This window comes from Eleutherodactylus coqui, chromosome 2 (genome assembly GCF_035609145.1).
Source record: "Eleutherodactylus coqui strain aEleCoq1 chromosome 2, aEleCoq1.hap1, whole genome shotgun sequence".
NCBI lineage: Eukaryota > Metazoa > Chordata > Amphibia > Anura > Eleutherodactylidae > Eleutherodactylus > Eleutherodactylus coqui.
In genome coordinates, this window is record NC_089838.1 from 318,095,965 (window position 1) to 318,102,962 (window position 6,998).

Below are 6,998 nucleotides of genomic sequence, written 5' to 3' on the forward strand. Positions count from 1 at the left end.
CAATAGAAGCCGTCCGATCGCGTCCCGCCCACAAATGACATTGCGAATGGGCCGCGGATTCTACTGCGCATGTTCAGCGGGGTGCCAGCCTTCCGCACACATCCCACATCCGCAGTAGAGAAAAAAAGAAGACCCGGACGGGTAAGCAGGGTCTTTGGTCGCGGGCAGGGTAGGATCCCGCTGTGGGCTCCGGCATGCAGAATCCGACCCGCCCATGGACATGAGCCTTTAGTCTCAGTTTTAAAAATGCCCCGAAATTCTGCAGCATTTCCACCCCGTGTGTTCAGATGGCTGAGTGCATGTTGTACATTGGACTGTACACAGAAACATTGCATGCCCTGCTCTCATCTGTACATCCCACCAGAATATAACTTGCTGTGATTTTTTATTTTTTATTTTTTTTACACAGATCATCGGTTCGTAGAAAAAAATCACTTATCTGAATAACTTCATTAACCCGTTCCCACTCCAGGGCGTAAGTTTACATCCTGGCAGCAGGGTACTTCCTGCAACACAGTGTACAATTAGTCCTGTGGATAGCGCAAGATCTCTTCTGATCTTCTATCTGGCAGCGGGAGTTGGCTGTCACTGATAGCTGGCCTCCCGCTGCAACAGCGAGGGTGCATCGGATCAGCGACCCCCGCTGTTAACCCCTTCACTGTTACGACCTATGTAGATCGCGGCATGGGAAGGGTTCACAGGGGGAGCAAGCTTGGTCTGTGACATCATCAGACTCTTGTGATATAATCGCGGAGAGCCCGACTGGTTGCAATGGTAGCAGGACGCCAGATACCGGCGTCCTGTATTGCCTGTGCCTATGATCGCTATAACAAGTGATAAGACATTGCAGGACAGACGTCCTGCAATGCCTTATCATAGCTATCATCGGTGCTATGATGTAAGTCCCCCACAGGGACACAAATGGTGTAAAAAAAAAAAAAAAAGATAACAATAATGTACAAAAAAGAAAAATGTAAAAAAAATCCCTTTTTGTGCTTTTTCTCATATTGGCATTAAAACATATTTGGTATCGTCTCCATAACGACGCATACAATAAGTTGAACAACACGCTTTTTTTCCTGCACAGCAAAAAGCGTTTAAAAAAGCATTTTGGCTCCCAAAAAAAACACAATAAAAGTGATCAAAAAACCCATATGTACCCCAAAATGGTATCATTAAAAATTACAGCATGTCTCGCAAAAAATAAGCCCTCACAGAGCTCCGTCCATGGAAAATAAAAAAGGTATAGGACTCTGAATGCAGCGATATAGAAAAAAAAAGATTTCCAAAAAAAGTGTGTTTATTGCAGAAAAGTGGAAAAACCTAAAAAATATATAAGAACTTCAGTATTGTTGTAACCGTACCGACCCGCAGAAAAAGTGTATTTTGTCATTTATGCTGCATAAATAACGCTGTATAAAAAAAAAAAGTCTATGGCAGAATTGATGCGTTTTCTCTCCCTACGATCATAAAAAAAATAGGAAAAGTTTTACAATATAGTCTATGTACCCAAAAATGGCACCAATAAAAACTACAGTTCGCCACGCAAAAAACAAGCCCTTAGACGGCCGCGTCGGTGGAAAAATAAAAAAGTTATGGCTTTTGAAAAATGGACTTGAAAATCCGCCCAAAATTTATTGCGTCCTTAAACCCAAAATAGGCCGTGTCATTAAGGGGTTAATGGGTCTGAGTTACTCAGTTAAAAACTCAGACAGAACTCTGTGTGAATGGGTCCTTATGCTCTTCACATGAAGGCGTGAAATCTGTATATTACATGCCAGTTTTGACGAGGAGCTTCTGGAGAAGCGAGTCTTGTCTTTTCTACACAGTATATAAGGATTGCTATTAGCCAAAGAAATCTGGGCTGATTAGGAGTGGAGAGTGCAGCACACAACCGCTAGCAAGCTCCTCCTTGATTTAAAGGGCCAGTGCGCTATATTACTATTTTTCACTGACTGACCCCAGGTCTAATGTCTCCCTATTTATATTTGCCATTCATGTGGTTTGACATCTCCATTTGTCACTTCATGAACAGTTCTGGGGACTCCTAGACCTCCTCCCGCTGCCTGTATATTTCTTGCTCTTCTGTCCCCTACGTCTTGTTCTCTGGACGTTGGATCATGGAGACGTTTTTAGACCTCAGCCTTGTGTAGAATAACGTGACCTTTTTTTTTTATGACTGGTTCCATGTTGTGATGTCACTGACCACTGGAGTATATAGGACATTCACCCAACGACTTGGTGGTCAATGAGATATCTGCCCAACTATGGCTTCCCTTGGCATAGAGCGCCTATTATATCATGTGTTATGTATTCTTTGTGGCAGCGATATATGTTACCATCTAAGGCTTCTCTTACCTCTCATTGCAGGATGTTCACCTCCTACCTCACCGTGATGCCATCGTGACCTCCTACCTCACCGTGACGCCATCGTGACCTCCTACCTCACCGTGACGCCATCGTGACTCTTGTTGCTGACAGCCGGGGATTCCTGGACATGGGATTTTTATTATTGAGGCAATAAATCACATTGCCAGGGATTTCCAACTGGAAGCTGCACTTTCTGCTGAGCGTCGCTCCTCGGATGGCGCCACCAGATGCTTCACTTTTATGTATCCTCCAGTGAGAGGTATAAGGAGCGGCAGGTATATGTCCTATTATTGTATATGTGACTTCAAAGATATATAAGTTCCTGTAGGATGTGAAAGTAATTACTAGTTATCAGAGTGGAGTGTAACAAGCCCAAAGCCTGAGGCTGGTATGGTGTATAACCTCATGAGAAACCTTCCTATTATTATGATTTCTCTCACATGCAGGGTTGTCATAGGGGCATAGTGTGCATATAATTCACCACCCCTATAATGGCCCATTTACACAGAGCGATGATCGCTCCAACGACAGTTTGAGTGACAGCTTTGAGCGATCATTTTGCATAAACTCTTAAGTAGCTACTTAAGAGCAATTAAGTGTGCAAATGAAGCCTTTAGCTGAAAGCAGTTACTAGCCCAAGGGCTCTTATCTGCTTTCAGTTCCTTTGTTATCCAGCGGAAAACAATTCTATCAGCACTACCTGCGGAGAACTGCTAATAAGGCTGAATGACGATTTTTAGCTTTGACTTAAGGATCAGTTAGCAGCGTTTAGACGCAACAATTATCGCTCAAATGATCGCTTTTTAGCGTTTTTGAGCTATCATTGCTCCGTGTAAATGGCTCTTAAGTGTCCACATCCTCACCGCTATGTGTGTGAAAATTGGTGTGAGTGGTAATTTACTGGGTCCACACAGAAAGGGGAGGTGGGGGAGGGCAGGATCCGCAGCGGCAAGCCCGCCCCCAAACCTGCACATTTGGTGTGGAATTCTCCCCCTCATTGAGAAGACGTGAATTTTATCGCAGCAGTATCTGCAATAAAATTGCCATGTTGCGCATTTGAATTCGGCGCCGCATGTCAATTTTCAGACGTGTTTTGTGCGGATTATTTCCACAGCTTGTGAATGAGATTTTCAAAATCTCATCCCCTTTGCTGCTACTGTAAATGCCACGGAATTTCCAGAGGTCTGCATAGAAAATCCGCCCCGTCTGGACCCCCCTAAATGTTTCTGGTAGCAACCATTACCATAATTTAATTTATTTCTATCCTCATAAAAAAAAGCTTGACTCCGATTCTAAACACTGATGTGTATTGTTAGAACAAGAAGTGTTGTCATGAGATCCCCGCCGCGTGCCAGCCTCAGGCCGATTACAGTCAGCACTTTAAAATATTAGCCATTATTGCTCACATATCTACTGGGGACCTTTATATACAGATCTTTGCGGTTAAATGCCTCACATTCCATTTTGACTCTTGAACAGTACAGCCTGGTTAGAAATAGTGACTCTTAATGATCATCTCTCCCAATCAGCGGGTCATCTTACGAGGTGTCCAGCGCCCCTCTGTGACCTGAGAACCAGCATCTGAGGTGTAGGGCTTAGCTGGCCTGTGATCACTGTCTGATACCGCGTGTTCACAGTGGCTAAGTTCCGCAGCTCGGACGCTCGCTCCACCCCCCCCTCTCCGGATTCGTCCAACTGCTCGTTTCCTTCTGGCGCTGACTCCCGTGCCTACTGAGCTGATAACTGGTGGTTAAGTTTTCACCTGGCTCAGTTCAGCAGGACAGGAGTTGGGGCCAAGATGCGGCATGATTTTTATGTTTTTTTTTTAAATCTTTCTCATGTCTAAAGGTCCATTTACACGTAACGATTATCGCTCAAAGGAATGAATTTGAGCGATAATTGTTCAGTGTGAATGCGTAAAAATAAAAAAAAAATCACTCACTTTCCGTTTGTGGTTGTTTAAGCTGATTTTTCAATCAGCGTAAAACAACTTGTTGGCTCGCTGGCTTGTCGTCCTTCTGAACCGCTGAGCAAGAAGCCCGCGAGCCGGCAGCAAGACTGTCAGTTTGAATGCTCTGCACGAGCGCTGACTATCTTAGCAGTGACAGCAGCGCTCGTGCCGTCATTTACCCGACTGTCATCCTGTGTAACCCACTGAGCTTACACTTTATGCTATGGTATGATTTCATTAACATTTTGTCTTCCTTTTTAATACTGTATTAAAGGGGTCTGGGACTTTTAATATTGATGACCTATGCTCAGGATCCTCGCCAACCAGCTGATATTCAGTGCCGCTGTGAATAAAGATGGGCCACCTCAATACGAATAGCACTATTATGGTATTGCAGGGACAGCTACCATTAAATTCAGTATGACCCTGGGCTGCTGCAAGACTAAGCGATGTCTGCTCTGCCAGCACAGTGCTGGAAACCAGCAGATTGGTAGCAATTCTGAGCGTCAGGCCCCCACTGGTTTACTATTGATTAGCTATCCTCAGGCGGTACTGGTAGATCTTGTCTCCACCGGAACTAGGGGTGGAGTAATGGGTTTGTCCTGCTGGAGCTATTTGGAACACAGATAACGGCTTCAGGTCTGCCTGGCAGAAGATACCAGCACTGATGGGTGGCTGGCCACAGAGACTGACAGCGGGGAACTGCAGCGGTGCCAGCTTCAGGTCTGCTGGCGGATGATATCAGCACTGATGGGTGGCCAGCCATGGAGCCTGCAGCCGGTCCATGCATCCTGCCATGTAACTGCGGCCACGGCTTAAGCGGCGGAGGCCCATGGAAGTGGGGGTAACTGACAGCGCCGGACCCGGCCGAGGAGAATGTGTAGTGGCAGTGAGGGAACATGCTGCTAGATCAGCAGGGAAAGTTAAATCGGGCTTGAAATCGCATTTGCCAGTCGTCGGGGGAAGGATTAGGAACAGAGATGAGAGGCCGGCGTGACAAGAGTCAGGAGGGCAGTGGATGTTTATACCGCAAACCCATTACTGCAGCCCTAGTTCCGGTGGAGACAAGACACACCAGTACCTCCTCAGGCTAGGTCATCAGCAGATAGAGGCCCAGACAGTACTTGCAGATAGGTTATCGGCATGTTCACAGCAGCACAGAGTATTTCAGGAGAGGAGTGCAGTAATGTCATGAGACTGTAACCTATGGGATTGTGTAATTTAGGACAGGACTACTAGTGCCAGGAATACGGGAGGTCATAGACAGTGGAAGAAGTGGGGCCTGCAGCCGTGCAGAATATTGCAGTTTAGCGTTTTGCATTGCTTGTACAGAGTCCTGAACATCTAACAATTGTTGTGAACTTATGTAAAATGTGCAGATGGTTAAAAATAAAGCTTTCCATTTGTAAACTGCTGCTGTGGTGTCTTCCTATAGGTGTAGATCAACTATATAGACACAGATATAATAGGACACCATACTCGCCTGGAGCTATGAGAACAAATGGGATCATGGATGCACTGGTCTTACTGAATTTAATTACTCATCCTATTAATACAATATGCAAAAGCTGAAGTGTCTGATAACAGGTTACAATAGACTGCACAACACACCAAGAGAAGTCATAGATATCCACCTAATTTCAGTAGAATGGTTGTGGTAAATATCAATCTCAGCTCTGCTACACCATCATAGTAGAGGTAGGAAACCAGTCATTTACTATCACTGCTAAACTAACAGTTCCCCAACATAATCCTTGTGGAAAGAAGTACAAATTAATGAGGCGTCATTCTCTGGGTGGGTGCACTTATTTTAGCATGGATAGTGATATGATCATTTTATTGCAATGTGCTTTTCCAGATGACACACTAATGGGATGAATGAATCAGCAGCATACAAAAAAAAACCTGTTTAATAACAAGCTCAGCTCCTCTACATGAAGACATTAGGGAGCATTTAAGACTAGGCCTGCACTGCCATCTACTGGACAGCTTTTGAATTACCTCATCACATCCAAGTGATAAAAACTACCTGTCTACTTCAGCAAAATGTCACCATGTGGTTGAGGGCCGAGATAGAGTCATGAATACAAAGGATGCCCTATTGCAATGCCATAGCCACGTGCCAGTGTGCCCACATGGTGAATGGAGGCTTCTAAACATTGAAAATGCAGATTGTGTTGGAGAGTGGTTAATGTATACGGCGGAAATTCCGTGGCGAGATTTCCCGCAGAATTTCGACCCGGTTTATACAATCCATGGGTTGCATGGAGAAAAAAAAAAATCCGCATAGCACAAAAAAAAATATCGCAAGTTTGTGCTTCAAAAAAAAAAAAAAAAAAAGAAAAATGCAGCGATGTCGTAGCGTTAAAAAAACGCTAGTGGGTAAAAGCTCTCAATGGGAACTTGGCAATTGACACAGACTTGCCCAAAAATAGGACGTGCAGCGTGAGCATGGGTTAGTGAGAAACCGCGTTCATCTGACTTGACTAATTAAAAGTTAACGTGTTCTCTTCACACACAATCTCGGACTGTATCTGGACCGATCAGATGCTGCGTGAGGCTCGCCTGTGTGAATGCAGCTTCAAGGCTTTAATAACCCTTGGTCCTCCTCAAAGGGTTAAAAATCCAATAGTCTTAAGCACTGCGCCAATCAGCAGCCTGAGGGGGCTGTAGTGCC